Raw genomic sequence first — 25524 nt, forward strand, 5'->3', positions numbered from 1 at the left:
CGAAGACCTGGCGAAACCGCGCAATAACCTAGACAACAAGAGTTCTAGTTAGGCGCAAGAGTGTTTTCGGACAGGCGGAGCCTCCACTCTTCGTATAAAGAAGTTCTAAAACGCTTTCAGCGCTCCCCTTCTCGGGAAAGGAGTTCTTCTCCCACGGGAAGAGGCCAAGATCACTCCCAAACGGTCTCCTTCGGTGGGAATCCGTTGGAACAGGTATCGGAAGAGGAGGAGCCCGTAGATGTAGCAGTTTCTGACTACAAGAGACTTTCACTTTTGCTGCTAAAGGAGTTCGGAGACTCCCTTCATCCTGCTGACCCTCCTTCACCAGGATCTTTGATGTCAAGCACAAAAGCTCTCAAGTCGTCTTCCTTCGTCAAGATGCGCCCTGCTCTTAGTATGAAAAAGGCCTTAAAGACCTTTTCAGAGTGGTTGACTTCCAGAAGGGAAGCGGGCAAAACAGTTTTTTCCTGCCCTCCTTCCAGTTAACAGTAAACCAGAAGGTGGTACGAGACCCAAGGAACCTATGGGGTTAGGCCTCCCTTCATCCGCAGATGCGGATTTTGCTTCCTTAGTGGACTCTTCCAGAGGAAGTCTTTGCTTTCTGCTAAGGCAACATGGGGCATGTGTGAGCTAGACCACCTTCTAAAGGGCCTCTTTAAGACCCTGGAAGTCTTCAACTTTATGGACTCCGGGCTTTGGGAGCGTTAGCTAAGAGAGCTCAGGACACTGACTTTGTCTCCATGGAGGAACTTTCAAGTGTCCTGGCTTGCTTGGACAGAGCAGTTATGGACGGTTCTGTAGAAGGTTGCCTCGCTTTTCGGAACGGGAGTCTTAAAGAAGAGATCGGTCTTTAGCTCTTTTCTAGCAAGAGCCGTATCACCTTTACAAAGAACATCTCTTCTTTTTGCACCGTTATCCCCGCATCTGTTTCCACAGGAGACTGTTAGAGAGGTTTCTAAATCTCTTACGGAGAAGGCAACTCAGGATCTCCTCACTCACTCAGCCAAGAAGTTTAGGCCGGCCGTCCTATAGAGAAAAAAAGAGAGACCCTCTTTTTGTACAGCCCTTTCGAGGTGCCTCCTCTTCTAGGGCCCCTCTTAGAGGTAGCAGACCAGATAGAAGGAGGTAGACCATCTAGAAGGTCCTTCGGGAAGTCTAGATGACAGGGAGGGAGTCCTCCAGACGAAAAGTAGGCGCCAGACTACTCCACTTTGCAAAAGTCTGGGCGCAGAAGGAGCGGACTCTTGGTCCCTCTCGATCCTGAAAAAAAGGATACTTGATCCCCTTCAGGGAAAATCCTCCCTTGACGACAACTCCAAGGGAGTTGACTGCAAGATACTCGGATCCGGTCCGAAAGCTTGCTATTTTGCAAGCAGTGGAACAGAGGATTTCCAAGGAAGCGGTAGAACTGGTTCAAGATCTCCAGTCTCCAGGATTTTACAATCGGCTATTCCTGGTACCGGAAAGCATCGGGGGGATGGAGACCGTTCTAGACGTCAGTGCCCTGAATTTCTTTGTCTTGAAGAAGAAATTTTCGATGGAGACGTCTTCCTCTTTTCTGTCTGCTCTTCGTCCAGGGGACTGGATTGTGTCCCTGGACCTTCAGGATGCGTATTTCCATGTGCCAATTCATCCGGCAGCAAGGAAATATCTGATATTCATGTTCCAAGGGAAAGTGTTCCAGTTCCGAGCGATGTGTTTCGGACTTTCGACTGCCCCTCAAGTCTTCACGGACATCATGAAGAATGTAGCTTATTGGCTACATCTGGAAGGGATCAGGATCTCTTTATATCTGGACGATTGGCTAATAAGAGCCCAATCGGAGAAAAATGTCTGGAGGACCTTATAGTTACTCTAAATTTGACAAAGTCCCTAGGACTTTTAGTCAATCGCGAGAAATCCATGCTGACTCCCCAGCAGAGTATTGTCTATCTGGGGATTCAGATGGATTCTCGGGATTTTCTAGCGTATCCTTCGCAGGAAAGGAGAGAACGCTGCTTAGAAAAGGTGGCAGTCTTCTAAGGAAAGAACATTGTTCCGCGAGGGAAGGATGAGCTTACTGACTCTCCTCGATCGGGAACAGTTCGTGTTTCCTTAGGAAGACTACACCTACGACCCCTTCAATTTTTATCTGAAGGAGAAATGGGATTGGAAGTCCAACATCTGGGAGAAACATTTCCAATCTCGAAGGGATCAAAGAGAATATCCGCGGTGGTTAGATCCACAGAAGCTAAGCAAGGGAATCTCCCTTCTCTTCAGAACCTCGCCTAGCGTTATTTGCAGACGCCTCAGATTCAGGGTGGGGAGCGACCCTAGGTTCGGAAGAAGTGTCAGGCACTTGGGAAGGAGAACAAGTGTCCTGGCACATAAACAAGAAAGAACTAACAGCCATTCATCTAGCTTTAGTTCATTTCGAGGAACAGGTCTCAGGTCTGGGGATTCAGATTCATCGGACAACACAACAGCCCTCGCTTATATAAAGAAACAAGGGGGGACGCATTCCTTTTCTTTTCCCTTTACGAATCAGCAAAGGATCTGCTGATTTGGGCTCAGGAAAGGAAGATCTCTCTTCTCACAACGGTTTGTGCAGGGAGAGAAAAATGTCCGGGCAGATCTGTTGAGCAGAAAAGAACAAGTCCTACCCACAGAATGGACTCTCAATCCTCAGATTGCCAGCAACTATGGCATCTGTGGGGAAGGCCCAATATAGACCTGTTCGCGACCAACAAGAATCACAGATTAGAGAACTATTGCTCCCCGATCTCGGATCCACAAGCAGTAGCAGTAGACAGCTTTCTGCTAGATTGGACGGGCTTGGAGCATACGCCTTCCTCCTTTCAAGATAGTAGGGGAAGTATTGAGGAAGTTCGCTTGCTCGGAAGGAACAAGAATGACCCTCATCGCTCCCTTCTGGCCAGCTCTCGATTGGTTCACAGAGGTGCTGGAGTGGTTAGTAGATTTTCCAAGATCGCTTCCACTAAGGAACGATCTTCTCAAACAACCCCACTTCGACAGGTTTCACAAAAATCTCTCCGCTCTAAGTCTGACCGCCTTCAGACTGTCGAAGGACTTGTCAGAGCAAGGGGCTTTTCACGAGAAGTGGCGAAGGCTATTGCAAGAGCCAGAAGAGTCTCCACATCTCAAAGTATATCAGTCGAAGTGGGAGTTGTTTAGAAGATGGTGTAAGGGAAAGAAAAATATCCTCTCCAGTACCTCTGTAACTGAAATCGCAGTTTATTTTCTCCTATATTTGAGAAAAGACTGTAACCTGGCAGTATCAACAGTGAAGGGTTACAGAAGTATGCTGGCCTCAGTCTTTCGACATAGAGGAATAGATCTGACTAATAATAAAGATCTACATGACCTTATAAGGTCTTTCGAAACCACGAAAGACCATGTAATCAAGAAGCCTAGCTGGAACTTGGATGTGGTCCTCAAGTTCCTAATGTCGGAAAAATTTGTACCGTCTCACGCAGCTTCGTTTAGAGACTTAACGAGAAAGTCATTATTCCTCTTTGCGTTAGCAACAGCTAAGAGAATTAGCGAGTTGCAAGCTTTGGAAGGTAAAGTGGGTTTTAAGAAGGATTCAGCGATTTGCTCCTTTAAACCATTTTTTCTAGCAAAAAATGAAAATCCCTCAAAGCCTTGGCCAAGAAGCTTTGAGATAAGAGGACTATCTTCATTAACAGGAAGAGAACTAGAAAGGACTTTGTGTCCAGTCAGGGTGCACTCAAGTTCTACCTGCAGAAGAAAAAGTTGCTGGGAGGTACAGAAGAAAGTCTTTGGTGCTCTGTAAGAGATCCGAAAAGATCGATTCCAAGAACGCCCTTACATTCTTCATAAAGGATGTAATAAGGGAAGCTCACCTTAAGTGCAATGAAGAGCACCTCAAGGTTCTCAGAGTAGAGCTCATGAGTGAGAGCCATAGCTTACGTCAATGGCATTTCACCAAACGGTCTCCTTCAGCTCTTATAGAGTCTACGTTTTGGAGATGTAATCTGTGTTTGCTCGAATTACCTAAGAGACGTTAAATTTCGTACGAAAAGTGCTTTGCTCTGGGAGCGTATGTTTCGGCGAATTCAGTGCTGGGAGAAGGGGCTGAGGCTAATCCTTCCTAATTTAGTTTAGTGTTTAAATTATCTTTTATTGGTGGTTGTTTTTTATTGGTTAATTGTCAGAGGGAATAGGGAACCCTCTTGCAATTCATAGATTATAACAGTACTAACATGGTCAGGTGATCGGGATTGGCTTCAGTGCTCCTTGTGATTATTTTTAGTAACCTTAACTCTGTCATGTAAGAGGGCGAGTCTCCATTGATATGACAAAAGGTCAAGGCTCTACCATAGCCCATTGGTACGATCCAGAATAGGCTCTGTCGCATAAGCGGGCTAGCCCCCATTGACACATTCAAAGAGTTATTCAACCATAGTTCATTCCTCGTTGAAACTCTTGAGGCAGGCAGACTCATCGACAGTAGTCATGAAGTCTTCAGCCCAATCAGGTAGGAACCATGGATTATTTTATCCAAGAACATAGGTTGTTTTTTCCCTGTTTTTTAATGTATTTAGTTTAAGTATTATTTTGTTTTTAGCTGTCTCTTGCCCGCCACCAAGGGTGCCAATCAGCTAAGTATATATCTGCTGGGTAAGTTTTCATGTACAAAAATGATATTGTTAAGATACAATAAAGTTTTGTACATACTTACCTGGCAGATATATACGATTAATGGCCCACCCATCCTCCCCTCAGGAGACAGGTGGAAGAGAAATTATGGCTTAGAAAACGGGAATAGTTCCAGACCCCGCCACCCAGCGGCGGGAATGGTGGATCACCTGACCTACCTGTCGCGTGTGACGCGAGTTTTGAAATTCTGTCGGGACGACCGAGTCTATAGCTAAGTATATATCTGCCAGGTAAGTATGTACAAAACTTTATTGTATCTTAACAATATCATTTTTATTGCCATATCAAAACATGTCAGCAAGGGCTGAGATGATTTCATACATAGCAAAGACGAAACAACGGTTAGCCAATTTGACGTAAACGGCTCTCTCTCTCTCTCTCTCTCTCTCTCTCTCTCTCTCTCTCTCTCTCTCTCTCTCTCTCTCTCTCTCTCTCTCGAATTCATTGTACCTTCTCCGCATTTTACATCGTTTGCTCTCTTTCTCTCTCTCTCTCTCTTAGTGGACTTTTTTTATACCTAGTTATACTTCACCCACGGGACCATTGTGGATATACAAATAATATATATATATATATATATATATATATATATATATATATACATATATATATATATATATATATATATATATATATATATATATATATATATATATATATATATATATATATTATTACGTATTAGCCGGGTCTTGGGAGAGGCTATATACGTAAAACGGAAATAATTGAGGGGGGACAGAAGAAATTATCGAACTTACCGTAAAACTGATAGTTAGTGATAATTTCTTTAGAGGGAAAGGTCGCCAGAAAACTCAGCTCGTTACTTTACAGCTATTTATTTACAAAAAGGCCCTTGCTGGCCTGGAGAAAGGTAAATGCAGCGTCCACACGTTGGGACTTATGCATCTCTCACAAATGGATAATAGCTGGCTCAAAATGGATTCGTGAAGCTGGTTTCATAAACTTGGGTAATGCAACACTTGCGGGCAGAGAGACATGACACGTGGCTCATGGAATCTGGAAAAGAATCCCAGATTAGACGAGATAAAAGGAAAAAAATGACTTCTTGTTTTGATTAATTAATTCTCTAACACTGGGAGGAAGGAACTTTTAATGTTTCACTGAGGTATGCAATGACTTCATTGGTCTGGGACGATCACACAAGGGAAGCATGCGGCCATGAGGCAGTGAGAGGGAACAAAGGATGAGTTCCCTTTGGGTTGGAAATTTAATTGGGAGAATGAGGATCAAAATGATAATAGGATGGGAGAGACTGGCAATATGCTGTTCCACAAGACGTACCTGGATGTTGTGTTCAGTGTGGACCTTTGTAGAAAAACGTGGCCTCGCTTTGTCGATCGGCGCACCACTCACGCCCTGGATAGGCCTAACAGGAAGGCAGGTGGTTGGACATCCGTCCGAGGGTCACGTCCTGCAGCTGACTGAGGAAGAACCAGGTGTTTTGCTTGGGTGTTGGAAGTCAGCTTAACCCCCCCCACGAGCAAGGCAAATCCTGGAAACAAAGCATACAGCCAGCAGAGGGGTCACAGGAAAGAGCTTAAGATATAGGTCTAAGAAGTACCAATCTGCCTACATCCTTCCCTTTTGAGATACGTCCCTAAAGCTGGCAAAAGACTTTTTCCCCCAACTGGGGAACCCCCTACCTCTGGCTGGCGGGTTTTGGTTCCCGCGTTTCCTAAAAATCAGCTGATATTTGGAGGAAATGGCTGCCATTTTCCAAATCAAATTAATTAATTAATATCTGGGTACGGAACGATCTATAAAACGTCACAGCTCCCCCTGTTAAGAAGGCATTCCACTCCCTTTCGGGCGTGAAGGTCTTGGCTTAAATAAATTGATCGTCTCGACTACCCAGTTCTCCTACTCCAACTTGAAGTTTTTTGAGCAGCGATACAGCTAACTACAGTGGCCTACCTAACTTATAGGTGGAGATGCTAAGTGTACCTAACTTAATTTAGTAATATAGTCTAGCCTTAGTAATAACTACGGGTTGTCTGTGACGACAGTCTACTCTACCCCTATATAATGGTTACTTGAATTCTACTTGCTACTAACCTAATGCCCTGGTACTAAATCATTAGCCTAACCTACTCAATACAGTTAAATGGAGATGCAATCATTCCAGAGTGTGGTACGCACCGCAGTAGTTCAGCGACGGAATTGTTAAAATACATGATGAGAGGTAATGATGCGTGGGGATGATGAGTGGTTAGTGCATTACCAGGATGGAAATGTAATGAGGTAATTATATTTAAGTGAGGGTTAGTATCACCATTTCTAGGGGTTAGAAAGTTAGTTCTGCTGGCAGAGATCAGGCTGGCTACCTTCTCTGGGTAGGTGCCAGGATCACTCTGCAATTGAATGCGACACACTGGTACCTCGGGCACAGGTGTCAAGGAGAGCATGTGGCTCTTTGGTCAGTGTGTTAATGATTTGCTACGTCCCTTCTTCTTCTTCTTATTCCTCCAGGACCTGGCTATACCAGTCCTAGGAGTAGACGGAGGCACCGACTCTGGGGAAAGGCCAGAAACGCCGGCAGGAACAGAGGCAGTGGTAGCCTGAGGGATTTCAGGAGAACACCCTACTTCGGTATCTGCAGCAACCGTCGTAGAGGTGGAACCTACTGCAGGGGAGGCCCTCGCTTCAGCTGCTGCGACAGCCGTCGTAAGGGAAAACTCCAGGCTGACTCCTGGTCGGGCCGTTTTTTCCTGGTTTTCCAGAGGAGGTATGAAGGTTAGGTCTGCCGGAGGTTCATCCTCGGGCGTCAGTGGTGAGGGTGAAGAAGACTCATGGACTTTGGATTGGCCATGGGCTGCGGTAAGCTCCATGCCTGTTGGAGGATCTCCTGTAGGAGGATCCTTGGTTAGGTTAGGCGCCGGCACTAGCTCGGGGCCAGGCGCAGAAGTCAAGTTCTGTGGTGTCTCTACGTCCAGGCTGGACGGAGCTTGGCACTGCCCAGTGCTGCCAAGTGGCACTGGCAGAGAGTTGAGGTCGACTGGACCTGTGGCAGGTACCAGAGGTGCAATACCTCTCAGCGTGCCCTTGGAAATGGGAGACAGAGGCTCCTGTTTCTTGTTGAAGGCTAAGCCTTGTGGAAAATGGACATTGTCCACTGCTGGTAGTCGGCTAGGGCACCTAGGCCAATTAGTAGAGTGCCCTATTACGTTGCAGGTTTTGCAACGGAACTGTGAATGGTCAATCTCCCTCCTTGGTAATGGGGGAGACTGTTGGTGGACGTACTTCTTGGAGGAAGTAGAATTTCGATGACTCCTTGCCTTGGAGTGGTTTGTTGTGGGGTTAGGACCCCTAGGCTTTTTGAAATGTGAGGGAGACTTCATGTCTTGCCCTAGGAGGAGATCGTAACCTCCTGGAATGTAGCTTGCAACTGCAAGGGTACAAATTCTGGAAAAATGAGGTCTGGTGACCCTCAATAGGACAGTCGGAAGGATCAGCTTGATATGGTTGATACCTTCAATGGTTATTAAATGACGTCTATCGACGTTAGCCCCTCGGGGAATTCGATCTCCCCGTATCAGGGAGATTTGAGCGCCAGAGTCGTCATAGGCTCTGACGTGGCTTGGGTGATAATGGCTTTGGAGGGGTGCGATGGTTATAGGGCCCTTAGCTGGGGGTCCTAGGGAAGAAGGATTTGTAACAGCCATTGCGATGGCAGGAATATTAAAATTTGCGCACCCTCCATAGTTGGCAGACATGTGACCCTTGCGGCCACAGTCTCGGCAGAACTTGTTCCAGAACCTCTTCCGTGGCACTGGACGGTAAGGCCGAGATGGCCCCACAGGTTGCGAATCTGTGGAGTCACCAAGGCTGGCAGTGTGCTCTGGCACAGGTGAAGAGTCCTCTCTGGCAGTGATGTGAGGTAGGGAGGTTAAGGAAACCTCCGTTGAATCATCCTCGGAAGCAAGTCCGGGGTTAACTGGTGGGCTTACCTCTTCCAAAGTGGAGGAGGTAGGCGGTAAGATGGTAAGAGGCTGAGATGATGCGGAAGAAACGTCTGGCTCTGACACTGGGTCAGGGCCAGGTTCACAAATAAAAGGGATGTCTGGGACATCGGAGGCACTAGCCTCTGAATCTAAATTGAGGTTTGATTATGAGGCATGCTGCAGGGATCCAGTGCCATCTGGTAGTGGGAGCTGCGTCCAGGGGAGATACGGCTTAAGTAGATCTCGGCCCAATATCACCTGATAAACATCATGAAATTGGTCAACTATGCCCAGGCGGCACAATGTGGTTTCCTTGGTCTCCTGGTCCAGAAAGGGTATTTTTACATTCAGAAGGACCGAAGGAACAGAATAGAGGTTACTGTCAATCCATTCAAACTGAATTTCTTCGCCCGTCTGGATTTTGGCACCCCTAGGCAATGCCTTTTCTTGAAATAAGGGAGACCTGGGCTTTCGGTGTCGGCCATGACTTGCACCCATGATAGGCCGTAGGAGACTGTTCATCAGGCAGGGCTACATGGTAGCCTTGGAGAAGTTCACCCTGGAAGCTCTCCTCCCAAGGTAGAGACCGACTTGGGCACTGGTCGGAATCCACAGCATGCCCACGCACACAACAAGTGGTGCAGAACCTCCGCAACCACCTCTTACCGGGAGTCCAGCTCATGGTCTGGGGCTTAGAAACTAGCCGAGAGATTTCGTCATCTCGGAGAGCTAGCTCATGCTTTCTCTCTTCTTCTCTTTCCTTTCTCTCTGCTTCTCTGGCTTTCCTCTCTGCTTCTCTTTCTTTCTCTTTTCTTGCAGGCGTGCAGCAGCCTGCTGCGCCTTTATCCACTGTCAAGTGCTGGTCCAGTGTAACCAGCCTCCTTGCCCAGAGTTATGAGGGCTCCGAGCTTCTCTAGCTCTCTGGCGAAAGAAAGTCCGGAAGAAAGCAGGGAAGACATTTCCCTTAGGCTGCAGTAGAGGCTCGGAGGAAAATGAAAATAATGGCCAGGAAAGGGTACTGAATGGAATGGGAGTGCCTACTGTGGAAAGTAGCACTCACTTGGAAATGGGTTCTGCGATAATGGTAATGAAAAGTCTGAAAAGACTGGGTGCTCGGTGGCACTTTGTGAATGGCACCTTCTGATGAGTGAAAAAATCGAATGAAGTGTGCGGCGTACGTCACACTTACGGGCGTTCCCAACTTGGGAGACGTTGGAATGGGCTACCTGTAGGTCCAATACAGTGCACGGCACTTATGAGAGGCGTTCCTTGGACAGCACTAGTAGTGCTGGTATTGCGGCACTTTGGGAGGCGTTCCCTTGTTGAGTGTTCCGAAGGATCACTGACCCTTGTACATGGACACTAATGAATTGGGCACTCCGTAAGGACGGACACGCAGGTTTGACAGCACTTAGGGCTGGTATTGCGGCACTTTGGGAGGCGTTCCCTTGGAATGGTCCGAAAGATCAATGATCCTCGTACATGGACACACTAAAGAATAGGGCGTTCCGTAAGGACGGACACGCAGGTTTACTTGGGCGTTCCGTAAGGACGGACACGCAGGTATAATGGCTACCTGTACTGGCCTGTACAGGTGGCAATGGCACTTATGAGGAGGCGTTCCTTGGAGCACTGGTATCGTGCTGGGTGTGTCCGGACACTAAATGCAGTATACTTAAATATACTGAAGTGAAATGGCACTGTTCATGGCAGAGTGTAATGGTGGAGAAGAGAAAGTAAAAGGTGGGAGTACTTCAGCAGCCAGTCGATGGACAGTGTCAAGAATTAGTGGCACTGTAAAATGGTAAGACCTGACGTGCACTGGTGGTGGCCAGTCCTAAACTGGTAACGACTTCCCTGTCTGGAAGTAATGAATTTGCGTGGCACACTGTGCGAATTGTGCTTGCGGTATCGCAAAAGTCTTTTGTGATAAAAGAAAATGAAAGACCACTCGTCGGGCAACGACAGGTAATGATAATTGAAAATGCTCAGTCCCTCGCTGAAGTACTAGGTAAAGGAAATAAATGCTTGCAAACTGCAATGGACACAGGCACGTACGTATCACGCTCAGTGTAAATGAAGACACAAGAGACTAAAATAATGTTAATTCTGCATGCTATAATTAATGGTAAGATGTAGTACTCTTGGCTTCGTAAATACTGGGTTCTGGTTCTCTCTCTCTCTCTCTCTCTCTCGGAGAGGGTGAAAAATGATATATGAATGAACTCCCTTATATTGAATTGAACTACTAATGTTAGTTTAATATGACGCAACTTGCGTTAAATTATCTACTTACGTTAACGTTTAATGAAAGAATTGCTTTTGATAAAGTTTTATGAAAATGATAACGCGCTCGCGGTGAACGATTTTTACGTTAATAGTAGCGGCTTGCGCTTATGAAATGATTTGTGTTTCAATATGAATTTTACAAAGACGCGTTTTACGTTAACAATTCTTGTAATTTATTCTACTTGAAGATTTACGTTAACTTTATGTAAGATTACTAGGTCCCTGTGAACAGTGAAATGACGGTAAGGATTTTAAGATGAAATGTTAGCAAACATTTGTAAAAGAGGTTACGTTAAGTACGAAAGGAAATGAAACTTTCGCTCAGCGAGCGAGTGAGCGATGCGAGGTGAAACACATGAGCGAGAAGAGCGGGTTAGCAGCACGGTGTGCTAGCAGTGATGGCGAATCGCTGATTCTCTGTAAAATGCAAAAGCAATTTAAACAAACACAAAAATTCTAATTTCTTATTCAAGGCGAATTACGTTGAATTTCTCTGCAGAACGATAGATACTAGTACCAAGATTGATATTATTTACGTTAAAACTTCGAGACTTACGTTACTTTGCTTAAATTGTTTAGGTAATGCTTAAAGAGATAACAAACATGGCTGCCGCTGTGAGTGAACCGAGGGCTGGCTGTCAGGCTTGAGAGTGCGCGTGCGCGAAGCTGAATTAAGCTGGGAGGTAAGCGGTTACCAACACTTGGAATGAAAACTAAGTTAAAATGAATTCCCTAACATATCACAGACAAAAGAATTGTACACTTCTTTTGCCGTAACTATTAGCTAGGCTTTCTAATACAGCAATAAACCCTGGCAAAGCACTTCCTAGTTTGATCTGGTTCTTTCTGGCATCTATTCTACACATGTGCTCTGTCCCGTCTGACGAGGACAGCACAAAGTAACAGAGAATTCGCGGGGCAAATTGTTTGCTCGCCGCTAAAATAAAGCTCTGGCGCGTTCGCCGTTACAATAAAATAACATTTCTCACTTCACACTTGTTTAAACACTACGACAATAAAAATACTTAAACGTACCTTAAGCTAACATTGGTTATAGAATAATCATATTAATGAATGGAATACCTTACCGTGAGCCAGTGTGTCTTTCCCTGCAAGTGTGCATTGTTTTGCGCTTTGAAAAACATTTACATTCGTTTTTCAAGGGATAACGCGATTTACAAGCTTTTTATTTTTTTTTAAAAGCAAGCTAGGTTCAAATCCTCGGCGAAGGTCGACAATGTTAGTCGATTTACAAGCCAGGAGACTGGCAAGGTTCGCCAATATTACGTATTAGCCGGGCCTTGGGAGAGGCTATATACGTAAACGGAAATAATTGAGGGAGGACAGAAGGAAATTAATCGAACTTACCGTAAAACTGATAGTTAGTGATAATTTCTTTAGAGGGAAAGGTCGCCAGAAAACTCAGCTCGTTACTTTACAGCTATTTATTTACAAAAAGGCCCTTGCTGGCCTGGAGAAAAGGTAAATGCAGCGTCCACACGTTGGGACTTCTGTATCTCTCACAAATGGATAATAGCTGGCTCAAAATGGATTCGTGAAGCTGGTTTCATAAACTTGGGTAATGCAACACTTGCGGGCAGAGAGACATGACACGTGGCTCATGGAATCTGGAAAAGAATCCCAGATTAGACGAGATAAAAGGAAAAAAATGACTTCTTGTTTTGATTAATTAATTCTCTAACACTGGGGAGAAGGAACTTTTAATGTTTCACTGAGGTATGCAATGACTTCATTGGTCTGGGACGATCACACAAGGGAAGCATGCGGCCCATGAGGCAGTGAGAGGGAACAAAAGGATGAGTTCCCTTTGGGTTGGAAATTTAATTGGGAGAATGAGGATCAAAATAATAATAGGATGGGAGAGACTGGCAATATGCTGTTCCACAAGATGTACCTGGATGTTGTGTTCAGTGTGGACCTTTGTAGAAAAACGTGGCCTCGCTTTGTCGATCGGCGCGCCACTCACGCCCTGGATAGGCCTAACAGGAAGGCAGGTGGTTGGACATCCGTCCGAGGTCACGTCCTGCAGCTGACTAAGGAAGAACCCAGGTGTTTTGCTTGGGTGTTGGAAGTCAGCTTAACCCCCCACGAGCAAGGCAAATCCTGGAAACAAAGCATACAGCCAGCAGAGGTCACAGGAAAGAGAGCTTAAGATATAGTCTAAGAAGTACCAATCTGCCTACATCCTTCCCTTTTGAGATACGTCCCTAAAGCTGACAAAAGACACTTTTCCCCCAACTGGGGAACCCCCTACCTCTGGCTGGCGGGTTTTGGTTCCCGCGTTTCCTAAAAATCAGCTGATATTTGGAGGAAATGGCTGCCATTTTCCAAATCAAAATTAATTGATTAATATCGGGTAGACGGAACGATCTATAAACGTCACAATATATATATATATAATATATATATAATCAATTTCTGACACATCAGGATCGAACCCAGGTCTTTCATAGAAAGGCAGTGGCGCCTCCAAGTGAACCACAAGTCCTGAAATTAGTTGTAACCTAAGTAATACTGTACTGGCAGCATTTATCTTGAATTATCCCGTCTTATGCTAGGCAGGAATCCTGCTTGGGTAAAAGCCTTAGGTAACAGTGGTACCTACTATGGGATTCACAGCCTATGTCCCGGTGTTTTTCCGGAATAAAATTTGATCAACGTACATGACAAAGGTGACACTTGTCACAGGATATCTCACATCCCTACCTAATTTTTTACTGTATTCTGTTTTACGAAAGTTTTATAATTCTGGTAATTATAAGAGTAAAACCGACTTCTTGTTGCCATCGCCAGCAAACTCAGAGGAATGGCTTTCGAAGGTATAATGACGTAACTTATGACGTCATTAATTTGCCTCCACCTCGATGGATAATTGGCTATTCGTGAAAAAGTCTCCACCTCTGGCAACAGTGAACTACAACCAATACTCCTTGTTTACTTTGTAGTAGTGGTAATCTATATAGGATTTATGCCATGAGGTCGAGTACTGAAATCCTTCAAAAAAAGGGTTTCCACAAGTGATCCGAGAAATTACTTTCTATCATTATTTCTCTATTAAAAATTATATAATTATAAATAGATTAACAAAGTCAAGAAAACATTGGAATTTATCGTAACTCCTTTGATATTTTTCCTAATATGACTGTGACGATCATTGTAATAAAGACAATTGCATAGGATTAGATTGGATTATACATAGAATTTAGACTTCCAGCCAAGCACTGGGACAATGACTTATCATAGCGGCCATTCTTGAAGCCTTGACAAGGTACGAATATTTATTCATTTTTTGTTTGTATGGTGCTTTTACGTTGCATGGAACCAGTGGTTATTCAGCAACGGGACCAACGGCTTTACGTGACTTCCGAACCACGTCGAGAGTGAACTTCTATCACCAGAAATACACATCTCTCGCTCCTCAATGGAATGGCCGAGAATCGAACCCGCGACCACCGAGATGGGACGCAAACACCATATCAACCACGCCACTGAGGCGTTGAATAATTATTCAGAATATCAGAGACAGCTGTTTGTCGTCATCACCTTTTTAGTGTTTTCCGCCAGTGGCTTCGGCTTCTTTATTTTGCTCTTATGAATATAATTTATAATGAATACTGCTGAAAATTAGGTAGGGATGTAAAGTATACTATGGCTAAGTAATATCTGTATCAAATGCACAGAAAAGAAGTTATTCCGGAAAACACCGGGACAAAAGCTCTGAATCTCATGTAAGTTCCAACTACATTTATGACTTGTGTGGTTCAGTTGGTAGCGCCCTTGTCTTGCAATTAAGAGACCTGGGTTACAACCCCATGTGAGTCAGTAATGTATTTTTCTACTCGTGATTGTTTTGATTACCTTTATAATGTATAACACACACACACACACACAGCGATTTAAGAAGGATGCAAATTCGTTGTTTCGATGTGCAAGTTTAGCGTCAACCTTTTATGGGGTATAAGGAGAATTCCATCTCCGGAAAAGAAGGAATTGTGCAAAATTTTATGGCCTGGGTATTGGCACGCAAGATTGCCACACTGAGACAGGCGCTAATACCATAACTCGGAGTCAAGTTATATTTAACCGAGTCAAGTTATATTTAACCCTAAGGGGCTTTGTCAGTAGGTTGTATGAAAATTTAAAGCTAACAAGTATCTGAGCTTGGGTATGTAAACGCTCGAACCTTCTTTGGGCAGGGATGTTAGTCAGTCAGTAATTTCAACGATTTTGTCATGAACTGAACTCTTCTGACTTGTATCTCTATAATCATTAGCTCTACCTGCGCCAGTAGCTTGTTGAGTTTGGATGACAAAAAGCGTCTTTAATTTCCGTGCAATCTCATTGTTCAAGAATCTAACAATTCACAGCACAGTGAACGTGATTCTCCTCACACGTACTTTTATGTAAGTTTCAGGATTCCAGAAAATATTGAAGTACACCAAAAGAATTTTGTCCAGCTCTCCGAAGTAACGGAGACTATGGGCATTATCAGCAGAAGGTATTCGTAAGTGGAATCGGCCTTTAGAGGACATTTACATAATCTGGATAAATAATAATTGTTCCAGAAAAAAATCATCACCTTACCCCACTTTGATCAAGGGTCCGTGCTGGTTTGATGCAAGATTAATCAAAGGTACCCAACCAGCATTTTAATAGATGACTTCTGAAACCGTCCCCCTTGTTTTTATCATCTCTGATTGAAAAAAAAGGTATTGCAAAGAAATAGGTGTTTATCAGCATACTTTTGGGAACCTGAACTGACAACTGGGAGGTCTGACAGCTACATAACTATCTAGTTTGTAGGTGTTAATCCTATTTGCCATCAGCTGCAGATCTTAAAGAACAAAATTGTGAAACACTTTTGCGAAACGAAATTGCCCATTTGGTAAGCATGGGCGCTGTTTAAATTGCCTGACATTAAGACTTCAACTACTTTTATGCCAACAGATAATTATCTGATTGACCAAAGTTTACATAGAATGAGAAAATGAAATGATATAGTAGATGTCTGAAGAAAATTATAATCATCAAAGCATTCCACTCTAAACAATGATAAAGAAAAAATTCGTAACCTCTTGGAATTGAGTATAGTCAATGTATTTCTTTGCCAGGATCCCGTAGTCATGAGAAATATATTCTTGAAGTAAATAGCAGCTTTATGTTAAAAGACCCAATGATGGGTTTCCTTCTTCCACTTCAGATATTCATCCTCGTGTATTGGTCATCAAATTTAGTTTAGAAACACATGACATTATATATCTATATATACAAAAATGGATGTATGTATGATTTAGCATCTGGGAAAGAATGCTGTGGGGTTATGACATCACTGGTACCAAAGGCTGTTGTGTGTGGAGTGGGGTAGGAAAGGGTGAAAAGTAAAAGTAACTGAAAACGACAGATATTAGTGTCTAATCCATGGTTTTTGACGTTGCACAGATGAATAGTGACATTCCCGATGCCCTTCAAGTCCACGTTCAGCCTCAATAGAGAGGGAGTTGGAAAGGGGTAGGAAGGGGGTGACAAAAATAACCTAAAATGACAGATATCAGTGTCTACTTCATAGTTTTTGGGCTACTGAGATGAGTAGTGACTCCTAATGCCATGTAAGTCCAAGTTTAACCCTGATAGGCAGGGGTTGAGAAAATTACAAATATTAGTGACTAATCCAAAGTTTTTGAGGTCGCCGAGATGAATAGTGACACTCCCAATGATCTTCAAGTCCAAGTTCAGCCACAATAGGAATGGAGGGCGGGAGGGGAATGACGTAATGGTAACTGAAAGCAACAGGTATTAGTGTTTAACTTATAGTTTTCAAGGTTGCTGAGATGAATAGTGGCACTTCCCGTGCCCTTTAAGTCCAAGTTCAGCCCTGATAGGAAAACGGGGTGGGGTGTGTGAGAATGGATGAAAAATAAATTTGTTCATGAAACTTACCTGACAGATATATATATAGCTGTATTCTCCGAAGTCCGACAGAATTTCAAAACTCGCGGCACACGCAGTGGGCGCAGGTGGTAGTACCCATTCCCGCCGCTGGGAGGCGGATATCAGGAACCATTCCCATTTTCTTCTATTCAATATTTTTTCTGTCGCCGGTCGGTAAACACCTGTTTACAGACCTCCGCCCAGGATTTTTTGGATTGACTCGTTCTAAGTATCTGGATTGACTTTTGGTTTTGACTCTGATTGTTGGATTGGCATACGCGATAGTGGACTGTTTTTTGATTTTGGATTGGCTTTTCTGTGAACGTGATGTCGGGATCAAGTTCAGTGAAGCTTCAGAGTGTGTGTGAGGAGTGATTGCAAGGTGAGGCTACCGAAATCATCGGTAGACCCCCACACAGATATGTATGTGGTGTAGGGGGCATGTTTGTTTGTTGGATGATCGATGCATTGAATGCAAAAGTTTGACTGATGATGGATGGAAGGTGTATGAGTCCATCGGCGTAAGTTGGGAGGCGAGATAGGATCAGGAGGTCTTCCTCCAAGAGCGGTTCTACGAAAGGTAAGGGAAGTAACGTTTCTCCTATTTTAACACCAGTAGAATTTGCTTCACCTAATCCTGTGTTGTTGCCTGAGGGCCCTGGTTCTGTGTCTGGAGAAGGTAATGCCCTTTCTCTGATTCTAGAGTCGTTACGCACTCTAAGAGTCCAAAGTGTTGGCCCTAGAAAACGGCTCACAGTAAGTGTGTGATCGTGCCCCTAGTGTTTGTGGAGGGGGGCGTCAGATCGGCCCCATAATGCCTCTAGGCCTAGCCTCTATCGGACTCCCAGACTCAGGGAGTGGGTATGTCGAAATCCGCAAGCAAGGGAGGGTTACGGGGGCCTCCCCACCGATCTGGCGTCCCTTCGGCAGGACCTGTTGTTAGTTCCCAGGCTGCCAAGGAGCGTGCTCAGGCTCGCATCCTTAGGACTGTTTTTTCGTCCTCCGAGGCGCCCTCCCCGCGCAAGGGGTGGAGCGCTCGGAGAGACTTGCGTCCGTTGAAAAGGACTTTTCCGAGGGAGGACGCTTTACGTCCCCTCTCTCCGTTATCGTTGCGGTCTTCGCCTGCGTCGTATGTCGCGTTTCCTCCACAGAAGAGAGGTAGGACGTCGTCCGAGGACGACGCTGAGAAGCGCTTCTCTCGCGCCTCGGAGAGGCAGGTTGCTGTACCTGTGAGAAGGAAGGAGGCGTCCCCTCGCCCCTCGTCTTCTCGCAGGCGCAGCCCTTCACCTCCTCTTTGTTTCTTCGCCAACGAAGAATATTCTTGTGTCTCTTCAAGACCAATTGTCGGCTTTAATGGCTCAGAAGACTCGCCCAGCAGCAGTTGAGCCTAAACGTAGGAAGGACACTAGACTGCCGGTCAAGAGACGAGGCAGTCCCCTTCTCCGCCTCCTGCGTTTCTGGTTCCTCTGTTCCTCCGCTTGCTTCTCCTTCGGAGCTTCCTCGTTCTCGTTATACGGGTAGGAAGTCTCGTGGACAGGACGCTTTTCTTCCCTCTCGACGTCCTGGTCAGGACGCCTTTGAGGACGCTCGGCAGGACGCCTTGGAGGACGCTTTTGAGGACGCTCGGCAGGACGCTTTTGAAGACGCTCGTCGGGATGTTTTGCTTGACGCTTTGCCTGTTGAGAAGGCTTTCGAGAGCGCCCAGAAGGACGCTTTGAAAGCGAAAGCTGGACGCTTGAGCGGAAAGCGTAAGGACGCTCCTCTAGAGCGAGTAAGAGTAGCCTCTCTTGACGCTCAGCGCGGTCAAGACGCTCTTCGTTCTTCGAGCTCTAAGGATCGACAGAAGGTCGGTCGCTTTGAAGAGGCTGATATCAGTCATCCTCGAAAGCCTTTGTTGAAGGCTCGACCGTTGGGGCGCACGCCCTCTCCAGAGGTGCAATCTCCTTTGCCTCTTAGGGAGGAAGGAGAGCTTAGTAGTCCGGCGGACTCAGTTGAGGAGGAACAGCCTTCAGTTTCGTCTGGGTCCGATTACAAGGTGCTGGTTCGACTGTTACGCTCTTCTTTTGGTGAGAAGTTCCAGCCTGCAGCTCCCAAGTCTCCACCCTCTCAGTTTTCGTCATCTAAGTCGTGCAAGGTCCGGAGTTTGTGGAAATGAAAACTTCTTTGTCCACTAAGAGAGCGTTCAAGAAGTTGCAGGATTGGATGGAACGTCGGAAGGATCAGGGCAAGTCGACTTTCGCCCTTCCTCCTTCAAGACTCAGTGGGAAAGGCGGCATCTGGTATGAGACCAAAGGAGAAGTAGGAGTTAAGATCCCGTCGTCTTCCCAAGGGGACTTTGCTAGTCTGGTCGATGCACAGAAGAGGTCTCTTTTATCGACCGCTAAGATTTCGTGGACGCCAACGGAGATTGACCATCACATGAAAGGTCTGTTAAGGACTCTGGAAGTCTTTAACTTTCTAGACTGGTGCTTGGGAGTCCTGGATCTTCAATTCTAGGAGTCCTGACTCGTTGAGTCTGGGGGAGCTGGTCCAATGTGTTATCCTGCATGGACAGGCCGTCAGGGATGGTTCGGAAGAGTTAGTGTCTCATTTCGGCACTGCTTTTCTCAAGAAGAGACGCTTTTCTGCAACTTTACAGCTAGGTCTGTTTCTACATCGCAGAAAGCGCGGAGCTTCTCTTTGCGCCTCTTTCGAGCCATCTCTTCCCCCAGGCTATGGTAAAGGACCTGGCAGTGAAGCCTACAGGAGAAGGCTACCCAGACCTCTTGGCCCAGTCTTCAAGACGTCCCGCAGTCCCCTCCACGTCGTCTTTTGGACGACCACCTAGGAAGGTTAAACCCTTTCGTGGCGCTCCTCCCTCGAGAGCTGCTCCTCGAGGGAGATGGCTTGCAAGAGGAAGTGGTTCCTTCAAACCTAAATCCTCTAGTGAGAAGATAGTCCTTCAGATGCCGGTCGGAGCCAGGCTAAAGTTCTTTGCGGGGGCGTCGGAGAGAGAGAGATACAGATGCGTGGTCCCTCAGATAGTGGAACAGGGGTACAAGATCCCTTTTTGACCCTCCTCCTCTATCCACAATCTCCAGAGATCTTTCAACGTCATACCAAGGGGAGAAACGTCAGGTTCTTTTAGATCTTTTAGATCAAATGATCAAGAAAAGAGCGGTGGAACAGGTCTTAGACCTGGGGTCACCAGGATATTACAACAGACTTTTCCTGGTACCAAAGCAGTCGTCGGGTGGGCGTCCAGTCTTGGACGTAAGCAGCCTGAATCTTTCATAGAAAGAAAAAATTCAAGATGGAAACGCCTCAGTCGGTTCTAGGAGCCTTGAAGACCGGGCGACTGGATGGTTGTGCCTTGGACCTACAGGACGCATACTTTCACGTGCCTATCCACCCTCTTTCAAGAAAGTTTTCTGAGGTTTATGTTAAGGGACAAAGTTTGGCAATTCCGAGCCCTTTGTTTCGGTTTAAGCACGCTCCGATGGTATTTACCATGCTCATGAGAACGTAGCGAGATGGTTACATTCTGCAGGAATAAGAGTGTCCCTGTATCTCGACGATTGGCTTATCAGAGCATCGTCAGAAGAGAGGTGTGCTGAAGGACCTTCACTTCACGTTAGCCTTGGCGAGGTCCCTGGACTTCTGGTCAACCTCGAAAAGTCGCATCTGACCTCAACACTCCATCGTGTATCTGGGGATTCAGATGATTCAGTGGCTTTTCGAGCGTTTCCGTCCCAGGAACGACAGCTGCAAGGCTTAGAGAGAGTTTCAGCCTTCCTGGGGAAGGAAGCTTGCTCGGCGAGGGAGTGGATTGCAGTCTGCTGGGGACCATTTCCTCCGCTTGGAAAACGTTTGTTTCCCTGGGGAAGACCTACACCTCAGGCCTCTCCAGTTTTTCTAAGCAGAAGAATGGAGAGTCAAAGAGGATCTGGATGCGACCTTTTTGATCACAAATCGGTGAAGAACCATCTAAGATGGTGGTTAGATCCTCGGAAGTTTCGAGAGGGGTTGTCCTAAAGCTTCTGAGCCCCGACCTAGTGTTGTTTTCCGATGCCTCGGTGTGTCGGGATGGGGAGCAAACACTAGGAGGGAGGAAGTGTCAGGCACCTGGAGGGGGGAACAGGTGTCCTGGCACATCAATGTGAAGGAACTAGCGGCTGGTTTTCCTGGCGCTACAGTTCTTCCAGCAAAAGGTTGCAGAGAAAGTTGTCCAAGTCAACTCGGACAACACCACGGCCCTTGCGTACCTAAAGAATCAGGGAGGTACACACTCCCGTCCTCTATTTTACTTAAGCGAGGGAGATTCTGCTGTGGGCAGATGCGAGGCGAATCAGGATCCTGACGAGATTTATCGCAGGAGTCCAGAACGTCAGAGCGACCTTCTCAGCCGACAGGAATCAGATCCTGCCGACGGAATGGACGTTGCACCAGGACGTCTGTCGAGAGCTATGGAGACTGTGGGGACGTCCGTTAGTCGACCTATTTGCGACGTCGAGACGAAGAGGTTGCTCTTTATTGCTCCCCTGTGTTGGATCCGGGAGCAGCCGCTATAGACGCTCTGCTCTGGGACTGGACGAACCTGGACTTGTATGCCTTCCCGCCATTCAAGATCATGGGGGAAGTAGTAAGGAATGTTCGCGGCATCGGAGGGGACGAGGTTGACCCTGATCGCCCCGATGTGGCCCACGCGAAGGAATGGTTCACGGAGGTGATGTCCTTCATCATAGAACTTTCGAGGACTTGTTGCCTGGAGGAAAAAGATCTACTCAGACAGCCCCACACTTGCAAGATATCACCGAAACTCTCCGCTCTGGGTCTGACTGCGTTCAGACTATCGAAAAGTTGGCCAGAGCGAGAGGTTTTTCTAAAGCAGCTGCGAAAGCGATCACCAACGCAAGGAGGACTTCCTCGAGAGCTGTTTACCAGTCGAAGTGGGCTTCCTTCAGGGCATGGTGTAGAAAGGAGGGTGAATTTCTTTCCTTCCCACTACCTCTGTGAGCCATAGCCGATTTCCTGCTATTTTTAAGAAATGTGCAGAAGCTGGCAGTCCCGACCATAAAGGGATATAAGAGTATGCTGTCAGCAGTCTTCCGACACAGAGGCTAGACCTTACTGACAACAGAGATCTTCACGATCTCCTGAGATCATTTGAGACTACCAAGATACCTCAGGCGAGGCCTCCTTCTTGGAACTTAGATTTAGTCCTTAGACTGTTGATGTCGAGTCCTTTCGAGCCTCTCCATGAAGCGTCTCTTAGGAACTTGACGAAGAAGGCTCTTTTCCTAACTGCTCTGGCGACGGCGAAGAGAGTTAGCTAAATTCAAGCCATTTGTAAGCGAGTGGGCTTCAAAGGTGACAATGCGGTCTGCTCTTTGAGTCCCACTTTCTTAGCAAAAAAATGAAAACCCGTCTAACCCTTGGCCAAGGAGCTTTGAAATTAAGGGTATGACAAGCCTTGTGGGCCAAGAACCTGAGAGAGCCCTGTGCCCTGTCAGGGCTCTAAGTTTTATGTCACACGACAAAGGAGGTACGAGGTCCCTCAGATAATCTGTGGTGTTCGGTTAAACGGCCCGATATACCATTATCCAAGAATGCTTTGGCGTTCTTTTCTGAGGGACGTGATTAAAGAGGCTCATTCGTCTTACCAGAAGACCAATTTGAGCCTCTTGCGAGTGAAAGCTCACGAGGTCAGAGCTGTCGCACCTCGCTTGCCTTCCAAAGGAACATGTCGATCAAGGGACATCCTTGACGCCACCTTTTGGAGGAGCAATTCAGTATTCGCCTCACACTACTTGAGAGATGTGAGAACGATATACAAGGACTGTTGTTCTCTTGGGCCATACGTTTCTGCAGACACAGTCTTGGGGGCTGAGGTAGCTCTCTCCCTATCCCTTAGTTAGGTTTAGGTTAGTTTTTTAGTTGTTGTGTTTTTTGTTGTGGTAGTCTTTGGTGAAGACCTCCCATCTCTTAGCTTAGTGTTCAGGGGGTCTTGGATAGTTGGTCAGGTGGTGGTCAGTTGCTTCGTTGCCCTCATATGTATGGCTCTATGCTCTTGTCACGTTGAGGTCACGTCCCCGTTGACAGAGCATCCAGAGCGCACCAGCACTACAGGTCTCCACCTGGCTGGCAACTCTGATTAAGCACAAGCAGGCTTAAGTGACAGTAATCACAGAGTCTACTTTGCTAACAGGTGAGGAACCAAGGTGTACATCATCTACTTAATTTAAGTTTCCTACAAATCTATTCTGTCTCTTCCCACCATCCGAAGGTGGGATTCAGCTATATATATATCTGTCAGGTAAGTTTCATGAACAAAAGTGTTATTGTTTATAATACAATTAAGTTTGTTCATACTTACCTGGCAGATATATATAATTAAGTGCCACCCAGCTCCCCTCAGGAGACAGTGGCACTGATAAAATATGAATAGAAAATGGGAATGGTTCCTGATATCCAGCCTCCCAGCGGCGGGAATGGGTACTACCACCAGGCCGCCCACTGCGTGTGCCGCGAGTTTTGAAATTCTGTCGGACTTCGGAGAATACAGCTATATATATATATCTGCCAGGTAAGTATGAACAAACTTAATTGTATTATAACAATAACATATTTAAAAAATGGATGGATATTAGTGTCTAATCCATAGTTTTTGAGGTTGCTGGAATGTTGGGCAATGTAACTGAAGCAACTATGTTAACAGGAAAGGAGAGATTGAGGGGAAAGAGAGTGAGAAGTGAGTGAGTTCATTGGTTGCCATCCAGAGTTTTTCCTGGGCAGCGCTGGGTTTGGTCAACATAGTATATATATATATATTATATATATATATATATATATATATATGTGTGTGTGTATATATATATATATAGTATAATATGTGTGTGTGTGTACATATATATATATATATATATATATATATATAGTATGTATGTATGTAGTATATATATACTTCACATACATACATACACATATATACAATACAAATGTGTCCACTAAACATGCATATACATATGTATTAAATCACACAAATGTATGTCGACCTTGTATAAAACACTAAGAAGTGTGAGGGATATTGTAAAGAGAGGAGTCTGATCTTTCCTAGATAGTGACCCACAACAAAGTTCGAGGATCGTTATCTAGGACTAATATTACTTGAGGGTCATAATCTTAATGATGTTTACAGTCTCTTATTTTGTTTTTCTGGTAATCCCCAATGGACTTGTACCAAACACGCTGCAAAAGTATGTCGGGTTCAAACCCTTGGGGGTCACTTATCCAGGAAAGATTTGAGGCATCAGATCATTCAACCAGGACAACGTCCAGTTGACATTCTATATCAGTGTCTATTCTATATATATATATATTATTAAAATATAATATATATATAATATATAATATATAATATATTATATATATATATTATATATGTAAATAGATGCATGTATGGATGTGTATGTGTGTTTATGTTCCAGCGTAACTTTGAAATGTATTGAGCAATTTTAACCAAACTTGGTATACATATGACTTACTATCTCGAAAATAATACTATGGGGTAAGATATCACTAACACCAAAGTGCACCAAAGGGGGTTAGGTGGGGTGGGAAGGGCATCCCTGAAATGAGGCTGGTTCTGCACATAGATGTAGTAACCTAATACACTCTATGGAATTATCACACCTCATTTCAGTGTACATATGACTTACTACCTGAAAAAAGATACCGTGGGTTTAAGACATCACTGGCACCGTAGGGGGTGTCCAAGTTCAGCCCTAGAGTAAAGGGGGGTTGAGAAGGGGTGAAATGTAGAATATAAAAAAATGTTGGACAATGTAACTGAAGCAACTATCTGAACAGGAGCTTTTTAACCAAGTAAAGGAAATACCCCAAGTGAGAAAACTAGCAACTTGGGAAGGGCTGGTGTGTTATTCACTTGTAAAATTGGTCAGAAAGGAAGTTGTGGAATGGAATATAGAATTTAGGCCAAAAGCCAAGCACTGTGACCCATGAGGTCATTCGGCACTGAAAGGAGTATTGATTAAGAGGTTTGAAAGGTGTAATAGGAGAAAACCTCGCGGTTGCCCTATGAAATGTTGTTAGGAGAGAGTGGAAGTAAGACGGAAGAAAGAATATGAATGGAGATATAGCAATGGGAATGAAAGAGGTTGCAGCTATGGGCCGAAGGGACGTTGCAAAGACCCTTAAGTAATACTTGCAGTCCACCGCATGAGGTGCACTGTTGGCACTACCTCTGTACGATGAGAAAGGAGATTGTAATTACCACTATGTTCTTGACTTCTTGATTTCCCACTTGTTTGTGGCCATGCTTTTCACTTGAAGCTTTGAAATCCAAAAGGAAACCAATGAAGAAATTCTGCTTGGTAGGAAGGAGTTGAATCCAGTCTGGTTAGAAGATGGAGGTAATCACTAACCATCGCACAGCAGATGAGGTAAGATTTCCCAGAGGCAAAATATAATTTTTTCTTGATACTGACATCATGGGCCATAATATAGAGACTTAGGGTCATATTGACAAGATGAGGAGGTTAAGAAATCATTATAGCATCTGTAATTTATAATAATGGTCATGTCCAGGGTGACCCATTAATTTTTCAGTCTCGACATTTTTGTATATTTTTCCACTGAAAGC

The 25524-nt window shown here is 45.2% G+C and overlaps 1 long non-coding RNA gene across 1 annotated transcript in view; it reads left to right on the forward strand.

The window, feature by feature from the left end:
- The window catches only part of LOC135209038 (uncharacterized), a 78267-nt gene that overhangs the window by 18296 nt on the left and 34447 nt on the right, over window positions 1-25524 (forward strand). The gene's annotated exons all lie outside the window — the stretch shown is intronic.

This window comes from Macrobrachium nipponense, chromosome 37 (assembly GCF_015104395.2).
Source record: "Macrobrachium nipponense isolate FS-2020 chromosome 37, ASM1510439v2, whole genome shotgun sequence".
Lineage (NCBI taxonomy): Eukaryota > Metazoa > Arthropoda > Malacostraca > Decapoda > Palaemonidae > Macrobrachium > Macrobrachium nipponense.